The 24,514-nt window shown below is 33.3% G+C and overlaps 1 long non-coding RNA gene across 1 annotated transcript in view; it reads right to left on the bottom strand.

The window, feature by feature from the left end:
- The window catches only part of LOC127546280 (uncharacterized), a 32,198-nt gene extending 10,890 nt beyond the window's left edge, over nucleotides 1–21,308 (bottom strand). The window contains exon 1 of the long non-coding RNA XR_007950023.1: nucleotides 21,228–21,308. This is a non-coding gene — a long non-coding RNA (uncharacterized LOC127546280). The remainder of the gene's footprint in view (nucleotides 1–21,227) is intronic.
- Between the last annotated feature and the right edge of the window lie 3,206 nt (nucleotides 21,309–24,514).

The raw sequence follows: 24,514 nt of genomic DNA, 5'->3' as shown, positions 1-24,514 counted from the left end.
CACACACACACACGCATCTCTCTGAGATTTATATTATCCCTGAATCTCAGGTTAAAAACACATATTAATAGGTGTTTTCAATTCAATAGAGCAAATACATATTAAGCACCGACTACATCCAGCCCTGAATGTCTGATACAAGATTCTTTTATAGGATTACAAGACCAATGACATAATGAGGGAGGTACATGGATGGGGATGACCTAATGGGAAAAGGAACCTAGGATTAGGATGACATAATGGAGGCAGGCATCTAGGATGACATAATGGAGGAAGGTACTGGAGAGGCTCCTGATATACTAATGATGTCTAAAATGGATAAAGACCTTTATCCCATTAAACATTAAGAGGGAATAAGTATAGTCTAAGGTCTAAGATATAAGACTTTTTTCCCATCAAACATTAAGAGGGAATGTTATAATCTGAGGCAGAGTAACTAAACAGGACAATTAGGGAAATTGGGTCAGGAATTAAAAGAGAACTGTGGCACAACAAGAAAACTGTCCCAGAAAGATTATGAAAATTGGCCAAGACCACACAGGTAATCAGTAACAGTAATTATCAAAGATTTAACCAGGTTGAGATGCTAAGTAGAAATTTACATCTTAGAAATATTTACAAATCTGGTTTTATTTGCTAGAGTCAAACCAAAAGACAAAATGTTTTTCTTTGTATATTCCTTATGTAGATGAGTATTCAATTGTGGTTTTTATTGTTGAGCCACAGTTCCCTCTTAATGTCCTGACCCAGTGTCCCTAATTGTCCTACTTCAGTTACTCTGCCTCAGGCTATAATCATTCTCTCTCAATTCTTAGAATGTTTGACAGGATTAAGGTCTTATATTTTAGACACTATTAGAATATCAGGAGCCTCTCCCTATTTCCTGTACCTCCCCCATTAGGTCATCCCCATCCCAGGTGCCCCCCAACTTAGGTCATCATTCTTGTTACCTTATAAAAGAATCTTTGCATCCAACATTTGTTGCTGGATTTTTGGAAACGATAATCTCATTCAGCCCTGGGACCAAACCATGGATTCATTTGGTCCCAGTAAATCTCTCCCTTTCAAATAAAATATTAAAAACTTTCTAATTTCTATCTTGCCTCAGTTCCTCTAACATTACATTATGTTATTGAGAGAACTTGTAATTAATTTAAAGTGAGTGTAACTTTGAAAAAGGAAAATTTTGCAAAAGCATGTGAGAAAACCATTGAAACAGTGACTTTTGATATTAATTACTTCATTTCTTTAAGAAGAGACTTCTAGACAATAAATCTATAGATATGGCTAAATTTCTTTAGAACCAAAACTTCTAAACTCTTGATTCAACAGGAATTACTCTTTCCAAATTTGATATAACTCCTTTCCAAATTTGATTGTCTTTTATAAATCAATATTCTTGAACTCTCTTCTTATATTATCCTATTGCCCACCATCTTCTTTGACATGTAATTTATTTCAATTTCTTCCTCCTAAAATGGTAATGATGTCAGTATTTACATTCTTTTTGTCCTTCTCTTCTTCCATCTCTTCCTTCTCCTCTAGCTCCTCTTATTACTACTCAGAAATGTTTAGGATTAAGGAGATAAATTTAAGCTGATCAAGTTCACAGGAAACTGCTTTATAATTTAGAATATCACAATTTCCCAATTCCTTGATTCAAGAACTAGTTTTCCACCCAGAATGTTGTTGTATCCTTTGTTCTGGAAGAGGACCATGACTTCAGAGAGGTGATGCCATGATATGCAAGTGAATTGAATTTAAGTGAGGGAGGGCTGTGCAAGATTACTGGTCTTGCTTTCCCCTCCAGAACCATCTGGATCTAGTGGCAAGATATAGATAAAGATGGAGATGGCCATGGTGTGTACATATTTTAAAATTACCAAAGAATTATAACAACTAAAAACTAGAATAGGTGAAACTTTTTTTTTTTTTAAAAGAGATATTCCCACTGACCTATGGTGATTTTATTAATTGACTTTCTCCATGCTAAGAATGTTTTTGTCTAAATGATCATTGTCAGTCATCATTAATCTGAGAATTCACCTTTGCCTGAAAAGTAAAACCTTTTCTATGGTCCAACTTTCTTTTCTCAATATTCCTCATCAGTCATTAAAATATTCAGTTCTTACCACATTTTCTATTATCGTTTTCAAGATTACACCTTATTTTATATGTTATGTTTTTAGATTTATTTCTTTTTAATAAAACTTTGAAAGGTATCTCCTAGTTTCACCAACAGAACAACTATAAATCATCTCCTAAAGTAGATTATTTCAGGAAGAAAACCATAAATGGTTAATCCCATTTATTTCAGGAATTTTTTTGTAATACCATAGAAAATGATACTTCCTGAATGTTCAGCAAAGTTCAGGAGGGGGAGAAAAATGAAATGCATCTTGAAAGATAAGAAAAACAAGATCATGTTGGCCTTCAAAAGCCAAATGGAAGCAGTTTTTTTTTTTTTTTTTTTTTTTGTTGTTGTTGTTGTTTTGTTTTGTTTCTTATCCTTGAGGCAAATGGGAGCCATTGAAGATTATTAACATTGAGATTAATAATTGATATGGTGAGACTTCTGTTTAAGCAAGATTGGCAGCTGTGTAAAAAATGGATTATAAAGGGAACATCTGGGAGAAGAAAGATAAATGGGAGGCTATTATACTAATCCAATGGAGAGATGATGTGGGTTCAAAATCATTATGACTGTATGACTAGAGAATGTACTAAACACAAATGATTACAATTATAATATTTTAGATAAGAAAGGCAAATTAGAAATTATTGCCAAACATTTGTTTTATAGTAAAGAAGGAGGGGGGGAACACATTCATTTAATACTATTCTCATTCTTACACCATTAAGTGATATAGTGGCTAAAATACTAGACACAGAGTCAATAATATTTGAGTTTGGATCCTCCTTCTGATACTTACTAGCTGTGTGACCCTGGGCAAATCACTTAACTGCTCTCTACATTTGTTTCTTCATCAGTAAAATGGGTATGAAAACAACATCTACTTTACAGGTTGTTGCAGTAAGTGAAGCAATATTTATAAAGCATTTTGTAATCTTAAAATGTTTATTATTTATTTATCTACTATTATTTTTACTATATTTCAATGATACATTTAGCAGTTGATTTCTATATGGTATTAGAAAATGAAATTTATAAAATTTAAGAACAAAATTTTCACTTTTTGTATCATTTGCATATATAAATACACACATATATATACATATGCATACATGTATATACAAATAAATATTGTATGGATAAAAATTAATAAAATACATTTTTCTTTATATATGTATATAGTTCCCTTTTCACCCACTATCTTTTTATTCTCATATACTGGCCAAATAATTTAATATACTATCCAAATTCAATTAAAGAAACTATTTTATAAGCCATAATATGGATTTATATATACTGTGTGTATGTGTATGTTTCCAGTCTCCCAATCTATTTGATATATATAGGGAGCCCAATTTCTCCTTTTTACTGGACTGTCATTTAATTGTCAGTTAATATGTATAAACAAAGGGAATTAAAGATGGAAATTTATTTAAATTAATTTAATGTAACTTAAAAATTAAATTTTAAGAACAAACTTTAAAAAGCAATTATGCTGCAGAAATCATTTAATGAATTTCCAAAACAAATGCAAATAATACCTTAGTTTTTTTTTTCTTTTTTCAATACTACCCCTCCATTTTTCCCCTTTACTTCAGTTACTATAAAGAACTGAAGTTAAATGTATATGTCTTTTAGATTCTATAGTAAATTACTTACATTAGTGAAACACTATGTTGTGAAGGTAATCTAAGATATTCTCTCTCTCTCTCTCTCTCTCTCTCTGTGTGTGTGTGTGTGTCTCTTTCTCTCTCTCTCTGCTTGTCTATCTCTCTCTGTCTCTCTCTGGTGCTACACATTCTAGATTCTCAAATGCAGAACCAATAGAGTACAAACTCTAGCATATCCATCAGCATAGGAAGATTTCAACTATAGTTCTAGTTACAGATTTGGTGTCTGTAGTCTTGCTAAGACTGGAAAAGATGATCACCAAAATATCAGAAGAAGATTTTGTTCACATGGGCACACACACACATAAAATTTGTGAGAGTAGCAGTCATGAAAATCTTCATGACTTTTCTATGTACAAAAATATCAGGGTTCAAGTAATCAAGTGGTCACAAATCTTTGAAGAATTATACAATCAGTATGGAATGTGTGTGTGTATGTGAATATGTTCCCTATCCTTCTGCCCTGTTTTACCCTCCCCTGCCAATAAGATAAGGCTAACCTCAATCTTATTTGATAAGATTTTTTGAGTAATGAGAGAATAATATTTTTACAAATGTAATACAAAAGGCTATTATTAATACATTTATCAATGATAAACCTTGATATTTTGTTGGCATAGAAATAGTGGTTTACTTACCTCATTGTCCTAGTAAACAATAATTTCCCTAAAGTAGGACTATCTCATTTTTGTTTTTGTATTCTCAGTGCTTTGACCAATGCTATACATACAGCAGATATGTGAGTTTGATGTTTTTGTTGTTAAAACCTTAAAAATTCAATGAGCAATTTTGAGCTGATGATTTCATTCTAGTGTCCACTGGCTTAGCAATTAAACAATCCTGATCCATGGCAAGACAAAACATATCTATGAGGGGCCCAAGAAGATTGCTTTGTCACTTTGACATTTTGTCAGTGGTTAAGTCTATATGGCTGTGAATTCATTGCAGGCAGGTCTGCTGCTTAGATAGGCTCACTCACTGCATCAGGGGAATTTCATGTTTGGTTAAGTAGGATACCCACTGAACCTGAACTCAAATTTTTATGACTTCGAGTATATGGACAGCCTGATATTAACTTTAGGCAAGCACTTCAGCTCCACTTGAAAGTAGAGATTACTTTTGGCATTGAGCTAAATGTCAGGACATGCCTGAGATTATGGAGACTTGGGATTTCTCAATTTATCATTTTATTGGTTATTAGAATTGCACCCCTTTGAGCTCCTCTATACTCAGAAATCAATTTAAGTTTCACACTCAAACCAAGGCTATTTCAGGCAAGTGTATCCAATAAAACTGTTCTTTACTCCCAATTTGACTTTTTAGTCACCTGGATGCTTAATTGATTTCTTTCGACAAAAATGATTTGAATGCATGAGAATCTCATTGATAATATTGAATATAATATAAATCATGAATGCATGAAACTATTGTTTACTGTTTTTTTTAAAATTTATTTTATTTTATTTTTTAATAATTATAACTTTTTATTGACAGAACCCATGCCAGGATAATTTTTTACATTATCCCTTGCACTCACTTCTGTTCCGATTTTTCCCCTCCCTCCCTCCACCCCCTTCCCCAGATGGCAAGCAGTCCTGTACATGTTAAATAGATCACAGTATATCCTAGATACAATATATGTGTGCAGAACCAAACAGGTCTCTTTTTGCACAGGAAGAATTGGTTTCAAAAAGTAAAAATAACCGGGGAAGAAAAAAAACAAACATGCAAACAGTTTACATTCATTTCCCAGTGTTCTTTCTTTGGGTGTAGCTGCTTCTGTTCATCCTTGATCAATTGAAACTGAGTTAGATCTTCTCTTTGTTGAAGAAATCCACTTCCATCAGAATACATCCTTATACAGTATCGCTGTTGAAGTATATAATGATCTCTTGGTTCTGCTCATTTCACTTAGCATCAGTTCATGTAAGTCTCTCCAAGCCTCTCTGTATTCATCCTGCTGGTCATTTCTTACAGAACAATAATATTCCATAACATTCATATGCCACAATTTATCCAACCATTCTCCACTTGATGGGCATCCATTCATTTTCCAGTTTCTGGCCACTACAAAGAAGGCTGCCACAAACATTTTGGCACATACAGGTCCCTCTCCCTTCTTTAGTATCTCTTTGGGGTATAAACCCAGTAGTAGCACTGCTAGATCAAAGGGTATGCATAGTTTAATAACTTTTTGGGCACAATTCCAGATTGTTCTCCAGAATGGGAGAACTCATATACTTTTCATGGAATCTTCCTGTTTAAATGATTGGGTCAAAATAATTTTTAAGAAACATATAGAAAATAGACTTTTAGACTAATGGCTAAAAAATCCAACAACAAATATTCTAATGTTAAAGAAGGAGGGCAGAAGAGAGGGACCCAGAAAGGAAAAACACCCAAACAAAGAAACAGAAAGAGGAGAAAGAAACAGAGATAGAGAAAGATAGAAAGGTTGAGAAGAGGAGGTAGAGGAGAGAAAAGATGACAGATAAAGAGATAAAACCACAGAATGAGGAGAAAGGGAAGCAGAAAGGTAGGAGAAAATGGAGAAAGAGAGGAGAAAAGGAAAGAGAAAAGAGAGAAAGAGGAAATGGAGGAAAATAGTCTGAGGAGAAAGAGACAAACTGAGGGAGAATCACATCAGTTGATACTCACAGGGACAGATAAATGGATATAGAAGACAAAAGGGAAGAAAAGGCAGCAAATTGGTGAAAGACTAAAAAAAAAAAAAAAAAAAAAACGATAATAGATAGCCAGCAAAACAGAGGGAGACCTATGGAAAGCTAGTAAGACAGATGCAGGAGAAAAGAGGACAAAGTGGGAGAAAAACAAATAAGAGAAGTAAAGAAACAAGTAGAAACAGAGGCAAAGGAGAGAGGGAGAAGCAGAGAGTAGAAAAGAGAAAGAAAGGATAAAGAGGAGGAAGAGAGAAAGAAAAACACAGAGACCAAGACATGAGATGATGAGAATAGGAAACAGATAAACGAGAAAGATGAGGAGAGAGAGACAGAAGGAGGGAAACAGGGGAAATTGAGGAAGGGAGTATGAGGGGCAAGAGAGAAGAATAGACTAGGGAAGAAACAGACACTCGCAGGCACAGATGGATGGACAGATAAGACAAAAAAAAAAGAAAGAAATATGGAGTGGAGTGGGAAAAGAGAGATATAAAAAGAATAGGTAGAAATAGAAAAGAAAGGCAGAGCAGAGAGAAGAAGAAGCAGAAAAATAGAAAGAGCAGGAAGAAAGGTAAAAAAAGCTAAAAGGGCTAAGAATACAAATATGTAAAAAGATAGACAGAGGGGGTGGAGCAGAGAGGGGAAGAGAGAGAGAAAGACAAAGAAAGACAGTGACAGAAAACAGAGAAAGAGACAGAGATGCACACAAAGACACAGAAAGAGACAGAATAAATATTGAACCTAAATATATCTAGAAAACTGTATTGCAAAACAATTGTATTGTTGATTCTTCTTATCAAGTGACTTATTTTAAAGTGTCATCTTTTTCTTTCTGTGCTTGTGTCTCTATCAGTTTAGATTGTGAAAATAATTTTACCTGTTCCTGCTGATTACTGGATAGTCTCGGATGCCATCATTCTATTTAATTTTCTTGTTGGAAATCAGGAAACTACCCCTTATTCTAATGGCATATGTGTGTGTGTGTGTGTGTGTGTGTGTGTGTGTGTGTGTGTGTGTGTAGTAATAATATACCTATACATATATTTTGAGGTTTTTCGATAGTTTCTATATCACAAATCTATACCTATTTATTTTTTCATTATAGATAATGACACTGAAGCTCAGAGAAGATCAGTAACTTGCTTGTGGCCACACAGGTAGTAAACATTTGAAATCAGGATCTCTTTTTGCTGTGCTACACTAACTCTTCAAATGGTGTTTCCTTGTTCAAATGAAAATATTCTTTTGTACAAAGAAATGGTTCTACAGGAGTACTTCACTAACTTTAACAAAGTGGATTTTTTTCTAAGTGATATTATTCTGAAAGGCACTTCTGAGCTAGTTAGGCCTGCTGCTAAACAAGCCTATGAGCCAAGGCCTGTTCTTCCCTGTCCTTGAAGAATATTCTCATATTTTTATAAGTGCTATACAGGACAGCTCCCTTCAGTTTTGGAAAATGGAAAGTGAATACATGAGTACCAATTTGAGTCTTAGAATGTCACACAGTTCTCTCTGAACTTTTTTTTCACACTATCACCTTTCATCTCAACAAAGTAGTTATAGTTGATTAAGCACATGGTAGGTCTCCTGTTCACTGCTCCTTTTATGCAGTGATGGATGTATATGCACATAAACACTTTTAAATCAAGTGAAATGGCTTTCCTGCTCCCAAAGAAAGAGAAAAAACATGCTGATTGGAAATAATGATTCAAAGTAAAAAAATGATAATCATAAAATTTATGATGAAGAATAATATACTTCATTTTCTATGCACTTATGTACTATGTTCTTTCTTTTTTATTCCCTTAATTAGAAAAGCTTAGACATAGTAGGCATTTAATATTTTCATTGAATAAAACTCAATACCCTTCTTTCTTGCTGTTCACATCTAAGACCTGACTGAGAAATAAGTATTATTAGATTTAAAATTTATCATCACCTATACATTCTGTTACTCAGTTTTTCCTTTGGTAAAATGGAGCTCATACTTGCCCTTCTTACTTAAAGGGCTTAATATGAATCCCTTAAATGAGATAATGGTGTATCACCTTTTTAAGAAGTAACAAGTGACATTCAAATAGTAATTACACTAATATTTTGGGGAATAAAGAAGATAAAGAATGAGGAGAAAGTAGGACTTGTTTTCATTTTGATCTAGAATGAGTCATTAAATTGAAGCCTAAAAAACACAAATTAGTTTTCAACTTTGGTACTCATAAGTTTAAGTCTTATAAAGTGTTTCCTGCTGAAATGCCATGCTGGCTAGAATTCAGCAGCAAATAAATATTGCTGTCCTCACTAATTTGAAACAGTATGAGTTTTAAACCTCTAGCCACAGGAGATGTATTAAGATTACAGTTTTCATCACCATCTCTTCAGTCCATGAAGACAGGTCAAAGCTGTATAAACTTTTTCTGTTCTTGAGTAGATGTGATTTACGTTACTTTAAACTCTATTTTGTGAGTGTGCAATGGTTTTGGAAGCCTGAGCCACGAGTCAATGAAACATTTATCCTTATAAACATTTTAATCTCATCCTAGTAATTGGTCATAAGGGGAATTGTTGAATATTTTATTGAATTGTGATTTTATGAACACAAAATATTTCTGGGTAAACAGCTACGCTTATGATAGTGTGCATTACTGCTGTGTTTTGTCTCTTAAATAGTTGCCTTCTGTGGGAGGACACAGGAGTGAACTATAACAGCTTCAGTTCTGAAATGGTGTCTGTAGCAAATGTGCTCTTTTTAACTGTTAGTCTTCTAAATCACATTTTGCTGAGTTGCCCAATTACTACTGTTTATTGATTTACTGTAATTGCCTCTGGTAAATACTTTAATGGTCAGTAACTCAAACATTTGTGCCTCTGAGTCCATTAATACCCATGCTAGAGGATGTTTCCAGGGTTAGTTTAATATTTATGGTATATACCGCATAAAGAGAACTTAAATATTATGGGATTCAGTTTGTTATTGTGTTGGGAGGAAATTATTTAGTAGTTAAGGGCTGGTATCTAGAATGACTACTATACCTAGAGAATGCATTTAATTTTGTGTGCAGGTAGACATTGTTTCTTATAATAGGTTGGCTTCTAAAACCTTATGGACAAAGCATTTTTGTTTATTTGTTTTGGCAAATACAATTCTATTTCACAAACCTGATTTAAAGAAAGGTTTCTATGAATTTGTGTGTGTGTGTGTGTGTGTGTGTGTGTGTGTGTGTACTTAATGGGCTCCTTTGACAGTCTAGGGAAGATTATGCATCCTTTCTCAGAATGGTGTTTTTAAATGCATAAAATGCATTGAATTACAAAGGAAAATTACATTGAAATAAAGATATAATTTCCTTCTTAGCCAAGGTCACAAAGCTTTTGAAATTCATCCACAGAGTATATTAACCTCACATTAAGAACCCTTGACTTAAAGGAATGCTAGAATAACACCTTTCAAAAAAGCAAATGCTCTTTAAAAATCATCAATACAAAAATAAAGCTGTGTATTGTAAATATATATTTCTGAAAATTTGCTTAAAAGCGAGGTTACATATTGTTCATGTGCTTGAGCAGATATGAATAATAATAATAATAAAATAACTTCATTTTTATATAGAATAGATTATATTAAAACAGAAATTGAAATTATTTAAATCTGAAAAGGACCTAAATATACTTATATTATCTTTACATATGCTTCAAAAGTGTTTACCTATATTAATGAGATAGATGGCAAAAAAAAAAATTGCTGCTGTGTAAAATAATTTTTAAAAGGAGAATTGACTTAAATTGTATTCTTAATGCCTGTTGCACAATAGTCGCTTAGTTGACTGATCACAAGAGATATGTGATTATAAAAGTTAAAATAGACCACTTCAATTAGATAAAATTAAGAGACATTTATGAGAAAATAAAATCGCTGAATATACATAAAGAAGAGATTATTAATGGGAAAAATCTTTAAAGAAAATATGCCACTTGTCTAGAAAAAAAACTTATATAAACATTTAAGAACAAGAATCATTCCTGGAGTGATAAGAGATCAAAGAAATGAGAAAGCTTTCAAAGGAAGAACTGCAAATAAATAGTAAGTAGAAAATGACAAGAATAATAGTCTTAGAATCATAAGATCTGAGTTTGAATCTCATATCTCTCTCTTACTGCCTATATAACAAAAATGAAATAATTATACCTCATTTATATAGAGCTTATTATGTGCCTGGCACTATCGTAAGTGCTTTACAATTATTATTACATTTGGTCCTCATAATTATTTTGAGAAGTAAGTACTATTGGTATTCTCATTTTAGAGATGAGGAAACTGAGGTACACAGAAATTAAGAGACTTGTCCAGGATCACACAGTTAGTAAGTGTTTAAGGCCACATTTAAATTCAAGTTTTCCTGACTCCAGGCCCCACATTTCACTGTGCCATGTCATTGTTCCCTAGCTTGTTCAAGATAGAAATCCTTGATCCTATAAACAACAAATAATCATATAAAAGATAATTCCAAGTCATTACTAATAAGAGAAAGATTTAAACAACTCTGGAATTTCATTTTACAATTTTTAATTTAGTAAAAATGATAGAAGATAGAAATAATGTAGTTGCTGATGAAAGACAGGCATACCAGTCACTACCAACAGAGCTCAGAATTAGTTCATCTCTATAGGAAAACAAATTGGAATTATAAGCAAAGTTATTAAAGATGTTCATATTTTTTGACAAAGAATTCCCACTGTTGAGCATATGCCCTAAGTAGATCACAGTACAGAAAGTCAGGTTTCATATTTATTATGACCTTAGCAAAAAATGAACATTTCAGTAAACAAAGAAAAAAACTATTACATTATTCACATAGGTTATAGTGAAGTATATTAAATTTAACAGAATAGTAAAAACAAACCAAAAATGACTAGCTTCCCTTTATAATTTATTTCTGATCTTTTCTTTGAATTATTTAATTTCTCACTGACACTTTTTTTTTGTCCTCACTATTACTACTCATTATTTAGCCACTTTATCTTGTAACTAGTAAGTATAGGTAAATGAAGGAAATATACTCATTAGCCTTGTCTGAAAATGTTATGTCTCAATCCATCATTTCTCTCCCAACAGATGGGAAGTAAATTTTATCATCAGTCTTTAGAAGCCATTGTATTAATTAGAATTCTAAAAAATTTCAAAGTTGTTTTTCTTTACATTATTGTAGTTGTATAACTTTGTTTGATGCTACTAAACCCATTTATTTTGTAATTTTTACAATGCAATAATTCAAATGCTATAATTTACACAGCCATTCCTCAATGTAGCAGGACTTTTCCTTAGAGAAAAAAAATTGAAAACAAAATAGATGATCATTTATTAATTGAGTTATGGATAAAAAAATAAGATATACAAGAGCAATGGAATCCTATTATAAGGACCAGTGATTACAAGGAATTCAGAGAAATCTATAAAGATTTCTATGAACTATTATATTGCAAAGAAAGCAGGACAAGGGAAATTATACATTTTTCTTTACTACTATAATGCAAATATAAAGAAAAACAAAATGTATTTGAAAGCCGTGAAACTGTAATAAACTGTCTTGGTACAGGTGAAGAGATGACAAAACATATCTCCCTACTTTGATTAGAGAAATGAGGAACTATGAATATGAAATGTTGCTTATGCTATTATTTGTAGTCACAGTGTCCATTGGTTTTAAGTATTTTTCTTGTTAGAGGAGAAGGAAAAGAAGAGTTGAGGGAAGTGGCAAGGAAGCTCTACATGGAAATAACTATGATGTACCAACAAGAATAATTGATGAAAATGGAGGGAAAGGAAAAGATTACAATAAGATTATATCTTATAAGAAATTATGTTCATGGTAAAATTTTTGCTCTTTCTTATAATATATATAAAACATAATATATATCTTATATAATAGCAATATAAGATGAGATTTCCAAGCTTTCCAACAAATGTTGTTTCTTATTGCCTCTGAATATTTGAAGTATTCAGGGACTCAATTCTATCCTTTACTTGCCTCCCTCACAAGGATGAAACTGGGGCCATTCTCATTAATATCAACTACTAAATGACCAAATAACACATAAATAGGTTATATATTTTATTTATGACATTCTATGTTTTGAGTATTATTTTGAATTTGATGTTAAGGTTCTGTTGACATAATGGACTATGCTACGCAAATGATATGCAAAAGTAGATAGACTCATTTACTTCTGGGAAAAGGCATTATTTCAGTTTATTCATAGATACTGTGTTGTTATTTTTTTCTCCTTCTTTTCTTCATAACTTATACAATATTAGCCTTTAAAAGTAAACATAAATGCTCCCTTTGTTTCTCATTTTATTGAAAGCTGTGAGTATATCCATCAAGGTTTGAATTTTGAGCAGTTATCTCAACATTATAGAAATGGTTTCAAAGAAAGCTTTAGAATTACTGTCTTTGGATAGTTATTCCATATCAGTAAATAATCAGTGTTTTAAGCATTAAACTGTATTTCTAGACAACAAGCGTCTTCTTTTAAAATCCCATTTCCTATATTCATGGTGCACTTCAGAAAAATGTAAAAGAGGTATATAATTTATTTTTTACCATATATATTGCATATATCATATACGCAATATTTGAAAATATAATCTCCTTAACGATAAAGACTATGTTTTACCTTTCTTTATATTCCATTTCTTTGTATAATACTTAACACATAATAGACATTTTTATAAATGCTTTTTAACTGACCCATTGAAGATCTTTGCATTTATCACTCTAAACTGCCTTTTCTTTGTTCTTATTGCACAAGCTTTTATTTATTCTTACTTCCTTCTCCCAACATATTTGCCTGTACTGTTCCTGCTTTTGACTGGTAGGACAAAAACTGAGAGATTTGACTAAAATTTTAAGGTATAGAATCAAACATAGAGATTTGTTACAGAGCAATTATCTGAGGTTGAATTTAAACCCACTTCTTCCTGTCCCCAGATCCAGCTCTCTACTCTGCAACCAGCCCCTTCTAATCCTGCCTAAAATGGGTTTAGGGTAAAGAACTGAGTTGTTAGTTCCATAAAGTTTTTAAGTGGAAATTACAACATTAAGTATTTGAATGAATGAAGGAATTAATTAATAAAAAAGCATAAATATCCATTATGTATGTGAAGGACTAGGAATACAAATATAAAAGTGTTAGCTTATCCCTGTAGGAAGATGATAACAATTCAAGTATTTTGTATAGGAAGAGTATACCTCTAGAACCATTGATTGATATACTGCATCCAGAAAAGCAATGGTATCTCTTATCTTTCAGAGCAAGAGTGGAAGAATGGATATAGTAGTGCAAAGGTGAAGCATAATCGAAATCAACTAAAATTATATATTATAAATCAAAATAACACCACCTTATGGAATGAGTTCCAACACTGAGTGTTAAATTAGCTTAGTTCCTCCAACTTTTGATCTTTGGAAGTCTAATTCAGAAGGTTAGGGCCAGGAGAAGGAGTAAAAACAATGATGGGCAAACATGGCAAAGAAATAACTGAGAGAGAAGTATCTTGATACCTCAGATTTTCATGACATCTTAAACTCAACATGTCCAAAATTTCCTACTTAAATTCAGTAAGGCAGTCAGTCAACCGGCTAGCATTTATGAAGTGTCTATGTTCCAGAAAGTATGTTAAAGGATGGGGATACAAATAATGTCAAACAAACAGAAGAAACAACACTTGTTTTCAAAGAAATTACAATCTAATGGAATATGAAAAAACAGCTTTGTATCAAAATTTATGTAGAAAAGACATATAAAAAAATCTCAGAATGAAGTCACTAAAAATTAAGAACTGGGAAAAAGCTTCTTAAACAAGGGGAGAGTTGGACCTGAAAGAAAGAATTAGTGCAGTGCTTGGCATATAGTAGCCACTTTATGTTTATTGAATTTAATCAAAGGAAACCAAGAAAACTAGGAGGAAGAGATGAGGAAGGAGAGTTTTTGAGGCATGGGTATTGCTAATGAAATGCAGTCAGGAGATGGAATTTTCTGTGGAGGAAGAGTAAGAATGCTATATAGGATCACTGGATCACAGTGTACATGGAGGAGAGTAACTGCAAGATGTTTTTTGTCCTTCATCCTCAAAGAAAACCATGTCATCAGCGAGATGATACCCTGACATGCAAGTGAGTTGGATTGAAGTGAGGGAGGGTTGGGCAAGGTCACTTGATTCATTTTCTCTCCAGAGTCATCTGGATCCAATGGCCAGATAGACATGAAGATGACTGGAGATGGTCCTGGATGAAATGGGAGACCCTGGGCCTTTTTAAGTTAAGGTCAGATACAGAGATAGATAGAAATAGATGGACAGAAAAAAGAAAGACAGAGAGACAGAGAAAGAGAAAGGGATAAACCAAAAGACAGACAGAGAGAAAGAAAGAGAGAGAGAGAGAGAAGAGAAGAGAAGAGAAGAGAAGAGAAGAGAAGAGAAGAGAAGAAAGAGAGAGAGAGAGAGAGAAAGAGAGAGAGAGAGAGAGAGAGAGAGAGAAAAGAAGAGAGAGAGACAGAGAGAAAAGAGAGAGAGACAGAGAGAGAGAGAAAAGGAGAGAGAGAGAGAGAGAGAGAAAAGAAGAGAGAGAAGAGGAGAGAGAGACAGAGAGAGAAGAGAGAGAGAGAGAGAGAAAGAGAGAGAGAGGGAGAAAGAGAGAGAGAGAAGAGAGAGAAAGACAGAGAAGAGAAGAGAAGAGAAGAGAAGAGAAGAGAAGAGAAGAGAAGAGAAGAGAGGGAGAAGAGAGAGAGACAGAGAGAAAGAGAGAGAGACAGAGAGAGAGAGAAAAGGAGAGAGAGAGAGAGAGAGAGAGAGAGAGAGAGAAGAGAAGAGAGAGAAAAGAGCGAGAGAGAGACAGAGAGAGAAGAGAGAGAGATAGAGAGAGAAGAGAGAGAGAGGAGAGAAAGAGAAAAAGAGAGGGAGGGAGGGAGAGAGAGAGAGAGAGAGAGAGAGAGAGAGAGAGAGAGAGAGAGAGTAGGAAGGTGGTAACAGATAACAAAGGACTTTAAATATATATACCAACCTAGATATAATATGAATCACTGGAGTTTGTTGTTCATTCTGAGATTTTTTATATGTCTTTTCTACATAAATTTTGATACAAAGCTGTTTTCTCATATTCCATTAGACTGTAGTTTCTTTGAAAACAAGTTTTGTTTCTTCTATTTGTTTGACATTATTTGTATCCCCATCGTTTAACATAGTTCCTGGAATATAGACACTTCATAAATGCTAGCCAGTTGACTGATTGCCTTCAGTGAGGGCATTATATGCTTTTAAGGAAGCAATTTTGTGAAGAAAAGTTGCAAAGGTATATTTTTTTGTGTTGTATTTCTAGATCCATTCCAAGGTCATTTGCATCTCTCATTTAGTACAAATATATTAAATTAGGACTCAAAATTCAAAACATTTTAAATTTGCTGGTTAAGCTTGCAGGTAAATGATTCCACATCAGAATTGCTGCTAAAGAAAAAAACAACAACAACAACAACAACAACAACAACAAAAACAATAGCCTTGCAGTAGGGAATGGGAAAGTAGACATCAATAAAGAAGAAGTGAGAGGAAAAAGTTTTAAAAGATTGAATTTGAGATGAATGCTTTTTTATCACAGAGGGAGGGCTTTAGAGAAAAGCCAAGACATGAAAAAGGCTCAATCAGTTTTGTAAATCCCTTCCTCTACTCTAGTATTTTTCTCAGAATGTGCTAGAAGATATTTCCATTTAACAAATAAATCACTCAACTCAGCAGGAGTAGAAAAGGGTACTCTAGCAGAAAAAAAACCTCAGACTTAAACACCAGAGACTCTGCCACTTGCTACTGTGTGCTTTTCTCAACTACTTTTTGTCTGTCTCTCCCTCTCTCCCTCTCTCTCTCTCTCTCTCTCTCTCTCTCTCTCTCTCTCTCCCTCCCTCCCTCTCTTTTTCTCTTTCTCTCCCTCCCTCTCTCTCTTCTCTCTCTGTCTCTCTCTCTCTCTCTCTCTTCTCTCTCTGTCTCTCTCTTGCTCTTTTCTCTCTCTTCTTAGTTAGACAACACTGAAATAAATCAACAATAAAAATGCTTTATATATCCTAGCAGAAGTATATTATAAATTTAAAAGATTATTTGGGAGTGTTACAATATGTTTACTAGACAGTCAGGGTTACCTAGGTATGATCCCAAGAAAATAGATGGAGATTAAAGGTCAGCAATTTTCCCTAAAGATTATCCATGTCCTGATTAAGTCTGTCAATTGCCATAGAATAAAACAAAATAAAAGAAGCAAACAAAAATCAACTAAGAATTCATCCAATATTCCCTTCCATTCTGAGCAGTGCTGGCAAATGTTTAACTAGTACTATCAAAAAGTACTGTTCACAGACTTTTAAGTTTAATCTGTACCATTAACATTTTTTTCCACTTTTTCTTAAGCTTAGACAATCAACACAACAATAAATTAATTCCTGATTTGTAGCATTTGCTTATTTTTTGGGTGAAAATGCTTACACTGAAAATTTAATAATCTATTCTCATGATGCCCATTATCACCATTATTATTCAACACTGTACCAGAAATGTTGGCTTTAGCCATAAGAAAAGAAAAAGAAATGAGAGGAATTAAAATAGTCAATAAAGAAAAATAATCACTCTTTGCTGTTGATATGATGATATATTTAGAGAATCCTAGAAAATCATCTAAATTCTCCTGGAAACAATTTACTGCTTTAGGAAGGTTGCAGGTTATAACATAAACCCACACAAATCATTGGTATTTCTATGAATTATTGTGAGGACTGAGTTTGCACCCTGGATACCTTAGAACCAGCTGGAGTCAAGATAAGCAAAAATCCTTGATCTTTATTCTTGGTCTTTTGGGGTAGCAGTCAGGGGAATGGACACAGGAATCTCTACACCTTCTTACTCTCTCTTCACAGCCAAAAGTAATTCTCACTTGTCTTACTTCACCCTCTAATCCCTCTTACAATTCTCAGTATACACCAACAGATCTAACCAGCACAGAATAGGGCAATGGGTGGGGGTGGGGGGGGAAGGATGGCGGAGAAGGGGAGGAGGGGCATTTTTCAAGCATATGCTAATAGAATATTGTCCAATAAGTAATTAGTCTTAAGTGCTCGGTTGTCCAAGTGCATCTGCTTAGTTTCAGCCCTTTACAAATTACTGAAAAAGTCTATCAGCAGGAGATAGAAAAAGAAATCTCAATTAAAATTACTGTAGACAAAATAAAATACTTGGGGGGGGGGGAGGGGGTCTACCTGCCAAGAGAAACTCAAGAACTATATGAACACAATTACAAAACACTTCTCACACAAATAAAGTTAGATCTAAAGAATTGGAAAAATAGCAATTGTTTATGGCTAGGGCAAGCTAATATAATAAAAATGATAATTCTGCCTAAATTGATCTACTTGTTCAGTGCCATACTAAACAAACTTCCAAAACATTGTTTTATAGAACTAAAAAAATAACAAAATTCATCTGGAAGAACAAAAGATAAAGAATATAAAGAGAATTTGTGAAAAAAAAAAAAGAATGGTGGCTTAGCAGTACCAGATCTGAAGCTATATTATAAAGTAGCAGTTATCAAAAACATTTGGTACTAAGAAAAAGAGTGAGGATCAGTGGAATAGATTAGATACACATGATATAATAATGAAAGCCTATAGCAATCTAGTATTTGATAAACTCCCAAACTCCATCTTCTGGAAACTCACTATTTAACAAAAATTGCTGGGAAAACTGTAAAATAATGTCAGAAACTCAGCATAGATCTACATCTCATACCCCATACCAAAATAAGGTCAAAATAGATATGTGATTTGAGCATAAAGGATGATATCATAAACAAAATAGGAGAACAAGGTATAATTCGTCTTTGGATCTTTGGAGAAAGGAAGAATTTATGATCAAAGGAAAAATAGAGAACATTATAAAAGGTAAAATAGACAACTTTGATCACATAAAATTGAAAAGTTTTTCCACAAACAAAACCAAAAGAAACAAAAGGCAAGGACAAAGTTGGGAAAAATCTTTACAACCATGTTTTCTTTTTTCTTTTTCTTTTTTTTTTAGTTTTTCTGATAAAGATCTAATTTCTAAACTATATAAAGAATTGTATCAAATTGGTAAGAGTTCAAATCATTTCCCAATTGATAAATGGTCAAAGGATATAAGCAGATAATTTTCAGAAGATGAAATTAACACCATCTATAATGACATGAAAAAAATGTTCTAAATCACAAATGATTAAAGAAATGCAAATTAAAACAACTCAGAGATAACACTTCATATCTCTTAGATATTCTAAGATGACAGGAAAAGATAATGATAAATCTTGGAGGGGATGTGGAAAATCTGGGATTTGCATTGTTGCATTGTTGGCAAAGTTCTAAAATGAACCAACCATTCTGGAAAGCAAATTGGAACTATATCCAAAGAGTTATAAAACTGTGCATACTCCTTGACCCAGCAATACCATTATTGAGTTTGTACTCCAAGGAAATCATAAAGGAGATAAAAAAAAAAAACCCACATGTGAAAAAATGTTTGTAGCAGGTCTTTGTGATAGCAAGGAATTGGAAAACGAGCAAATGCCCATCAATACGGGAACAGCTGAACAAGTTGTAGAATATGAAGATAATGGAATATTATTGTTTTATAAAAAAATCATGAATAAGCTGCTTTTATTTATTTTTGATTAAAACTGTTTATTTTCAAAACATATACATAGATAATCTTCAGCATTCACCTTTGCAAGACCTTGTCTTCCAATTGTTTTTTTTTTTTTTTTTTTTTTTTTTTTTGCTTTGTTGTTCCTTTCCCCACACTCTTTTCCCTAGAGATTATGGGCCAGAACTCTGAACTTGAAATAAAGGATTCTTACAAGGTACTAAGTCAGTGAAATTGATAGGGACAATAGTTATCTAATTTAGGATGTTTCAGTATGATTGATTTAATCCTACAAGAAGATGTTATGTTCCAGAACTTGAAACAAGTTGCTAAGTGGAATTGAGGAGGTAATGGTTAAATCTAGTTTAGCACTGATTTAATCCTACAACAGATAAAGATTTTCTAGTGATATCATGATTGGTTTGTACTCGGTGTGGAGTTTATAAGCTAGAAGTCTCAGCCAGGGAGATTCAGAGACAAACAGACAGAAGGCTGGAGGCTGAAGGCTGGAGCACATGCCCTTTAATTCAGATAGATTCATCCCATCTCACACCATCTTGGTGGTAGGCTCTCCCCTTCACTTTCCTACTGAAACCAAGACTCTGGAAGACCCCCATAAAACTAGCTGAGCCCCAAGTAAAGGAGATAGGACTTTGAAAGAGATAATAAAGGATTTGGACTTTAACACCTGGCTGTACTTGTGGTGATTACAGAACTGAAAGGAAGGCTGCTCCCAGAGACCCCAAGAAAACCTCAACAGAAACATTACATTTTAGAGAGAATATTACACCTAGATGGCTAGTAATCTAATATGTTAAATATGTGAAATTCTTTTATACGTATTTCCACAATTATCATGATGCATAAAAAATCAGATCAAAAGGAAAAAAAAAAGAGAAAGAAAACAAAATGCAAGCAAACAATAAAAAGTGAAAATATTATGTTGTGATCCACACTCAGTCCCCATACTTCTCTCTCTGGGTGCAGATGGCTCCCTTCATCGCAAGGCCATTGGAACTGGCCTGAATCACCTCATTTTTGAAGAGTCATGTCTGTCAAAATTGATCATCATATAATCTTGCTCTTGTTGTGTGCAATGTTTTCCTGATTCAACTCACTTAGCATCAGTCTACGTAAGTCTTTCCAGGCTTCTCCAAAAGCATCCTGCTGATCATTTCCATAACATTCATATACCATCACTTATTCAGGCATTCTCCAATTGATGGCATCCACTCAGTTTCCAATTTCTTGTCACTACAAAAAGGGCTGCTACAAATATTTTTGCATAAATAGGGTCCTTTTCCCTTTTATTATTATTATTATTATTTTTTTTTTGGAATACAAGCCCATGTAGTTTGATAGCCCTTTGGGAATAGTTCCAAATTGCTCACCAGAATGATTGGATCAGTTCACAACTCCACCAATAATGCATTAGTGTCCTAGTTTTCCCACATCCTCACCATTATCTTTTCCTGTCATCTTAGCCTATCTCAGAGATATGTAGCAACACCTCAGAATTGTCTTAATTTGTATTTCTCTGATCAATCATAATTTAGAGAATTTTTTCATAATGCTATAAATGGTTTTAATTTCTTCATCTGAAATTTGTTTTGCATATCCTTTGACCATTTAACAATTGGAGAATGGCTGAACAAGCTGATTTTAGAAAGGCCTGTGAATATTTGCATGAACTGATTCTGAAAGAGACAAGCAGAACCAGGAATACATAATACACAATAACAGCAAGAATGTGCAATGATCAATGATGAAAGGCTTCATTCTTCTCAGTGGTTCAATGTTCCTAAACAATCCCAGTGGACTTTGGATAGAAAATGCCATCTGCATCCAGAAAAAGATCCTAAATATAAATCAACACATGCTATGTTCACTTCTTTTTTTTTTTCCTCCTAAATCTCTCCCATGATTTTTCCCTTTTGCTCTGATTTTTCTCTCCCAAAATGATACTTAAAGCAATATATATTAAAAATAAGCAAATAACTATGGCAAACTTTGCCTAGAACAAGTAGCACAAAAGGTTCCCCTACCTGGTGAAGGTAGATAGCTAGCCACCTCATGGGAAGAGACAGATACGTCAAGACATAGGCCTCAAGAGTCAAAGACTTCAGGTCACCATAGTACTGGGGAAGCCAAGGACTGATAGTTCATTTATTCTTTTTTCTTTCCCACCTAGGATCACCTAGGCAGTTAGAACATCAGATAGAGTTCTAGATGTGAAGTCACAAAGACCTGAGTTCAAACCACAGGTATTTACTAGTTCTGCAATCCTGGGCAATCCATTTAAACTACAAATATCTCATTTTCCTCTTTTATAAAATGGAGATAATGTTAGCACATGCTTTCTAGGATTGCTGTTGGGATATAATAAGAAAATACTTATAAAGCACTTTTCAAACTTTAAAGTTCTACATACATGTTATTATTTTTACCCAAGATTCCTGACTCCCTGAATGCTACTGCAAAAAGACTTAAAGGTAATTGCACAAAAGAAAACAAAACAACACTTCAGTTTTATGACAGTATTATAAGCTGGAGAGGACCTTAAACATTCTTTTAATCTAGGCATCCTTAACCTGGGATCCTTAGACCTCAATTGATTTATGGATAGATTTTGGGGGATGTGGAAACTGTGAACCTAGGTTATAAAAAGTGGTGTATTTTTCTTTAATTTACAATTGATATTTGCTTTTATTGATGCTCAAAAATAACATATAAATGTGTTTGTCTATATAGAAATATATTTACTAGATAAAAATATAAAAAAAACTATTATTTAATTAAACTTATATAAAAGTAGGAAACTTTGGTACTAGAGAAATAATTTTTCTAAGGTTCCAGAGGAAGATATGACTCAAAGTTGAGTTGAGATTGAGAGTTTGAAGTACTTTTAGGGTACTTTATTTAACCCACTAATTTTATAGGAGATGAAAAAATGCCACTGGAACCTGGATGTTCTTGACTCCCAATGCAAAGTACTTGGAGACCTATCATTGAAATTTTACCTACTAAGGGCATATTCCTGATCTCATGATTCAAGGTATTCATTATGAGTGGGAATAGCTAGTAGTCCATGATTCTTCCCAGGTTCTCTATGGCTGGCTTGTTGACTTCAAATTTATCCAACCTAAGAAGTGTCATCTAGTAGTTTCCTTCAGAAGAAGGGACTAATTCTACCTTAGCACTGTAATGAGGTTGTGCACATTTCTATATCTGTCTCCCTTGAATACCTAACTCTACTTAGGCTGACCACTGTGACAACTAGCTTAAAGTATTTTAAGGTTGTCTCTCCTTCTCTTTTGATGAATGAGAACTTTGTTTCTTTTTATTAAAATCCGTAACTGAACTATCAATCATAGAAAGATTTTGAGCTCTTGGCAGATTAATTTAGTGCTTTATATCCTTCCTAAATGCAAAAGTATATAATGGACTTGGATATAATAAGTCCTCAGGTAATAACTGTTCAATTTAGTTAAGTTTTTTTTAAAAGAAAAATAAGATACAATAAAAACAATAAATGGATATATTTTCCATCATCTTGTCCATTCTCTAATAACTATAAATTATCTAGCTATAGTTCATGTAGAGTTACTTATTGAAATATTAGAAGAATAGAGGACATTTCCTTAATTTTCTTAAGGAAAAACAATCAAAAGTATTCATATTGATGACAATGGTGTTTGGGCAATGCTTTTTATTGCATACTTTTTGTTGTTTGCATAAAAAGTATTGAGGGATAATGGGGATCCACATTCTCATTTGTCAGTCTTCAATCTATTGGAACATGAGGCAGCCAAATGTTTTGATAAGCAATCATAAAACCAAGGTTCGAATTCTGGCTTATTCATTATCTATAGGACTTTAAATAATTGAATAATTGACCAAACCTTTCTGGATTACAATTTTCTCATGTTTAAAAACAAAGATATTTGCCTAAATAATCTCATTACTCTGGATTTGGAAATGAAGTGACTCTAAATGATCAGTTTAGAATAACTATTACTTTTACAAAAAACATTGATAACACTGAGGCCCAATTATTGAAAGTGAGTTTTCCAAAATCACACAGGTACTAAATAACAAAATTGAAATTCAAAACAAATGCTTCTAGTCTAAAATGTAATCCTCTGTCTAGTATAAGGAAATTGACTCTGAGATCTAATAGAATGGTTGGTAGACCTTATAGTACAGTAGATGTTGGCTAATATTTACTAGGGCCAATGTGTTTGAATTTTTTTTTTTCTCTCTATGCCAGGAATAAGCCATCTCAAGGGGACTCAACTGAGGTATCACAAATATCCAAGTCTTTGTAAGTGAAGTGTTTTAAATTAACTTTATTAAACAATGTTATTGGAACCAATATTGCTCAGTGGATAGAGAGCTAAACCTACTAAGGTCATGAAGATCTGCATTTGAATATGGCCTCTGATATTTATTAAATGAATTACCATATGCCAAATCTCTTAAGTTCCTTATGATTCAGTTTTCCACATCATTAAAATAAAGAAAATACGTGTAGCACCCATTTCACGGATTTATTATCAGAGTAAAATGAGATAATATATTTAAAGTATTTTGTGAACTTTCAAGTGCAACATAAATGTCAATTACTATCATCTATGAAAAATAGTAAATCAGACCAAAAAGCAAAGGCTTCAATTTGATTTTTCTTGGGTACATAAGATGCCAAAATGATTATGATCCTGTTTTGGACTTTTGATTTCTCCCTGAATTGCTTGTCCAAAGTGAAGAACATTCTTTTGTCCCATAAACACTCCAGGTTTTTAGCTCATTTGCTTTTTCTCTCCTCCTCCAAGTAAATGCACACCTTGGAGCTGAGTCATCTAACACATGTTGAACTCCCAAAGAGACAGCTGTTCAACATGTGGAGCATTTTCAATTGCACCAACAAAACAGGCATTCATTTAAGATGGAGCAAAAAGTATCTGTCAGTAAAGTCACTGTCACTACAGCCCTGGAAAGTTTTCCTGCCAAAAACAACTCCTTCTCTAATCCCCTGCTTCATTCCTCACTACCCTCCCCCTATAACAAGAAGAGATTTTCCTTATATATGTTTCTTAATTTGGTTTTAACTTGTCAGAATTAGTCTGTAAATAGAGGCTTTTATATAGATTTCCATATGTGTGTGAGAGAGAGAGAAAGAAGAGGAGGGTCATAGTGTTGACTAGAATCTGACAGTTAGGAGCTTGAAGCCAGGACTTTTAAAATCTATTTCTGAGTTTAGTTATTGAGCTGCTGTGTGGCCTGCAGTAAATCATTTGCCCTCTCTGGACACTATGATCTTTATCTCCATCTC

Source organism: Antechinus flavipes, chromosome 2, assembly GCF_016432865.1.
Source record: "Antechinus flavipes isolate AdamAnt ecotype Samford, QLD, Australia chromosome 2, AdamAnt_v2, whole genome shotgun sequence".
NCBI lineage: Eukaryota > Metazoa > Chordata > Mammalia > Dasyuromorphia > Dasyuridae > Antechinus > Antechinus flavipes.
The sequence above is the reverse complement of the archived record's forward strand: the minus strand, read 5'-3'. Positions and strand labels throughout refer to the sequence as shown.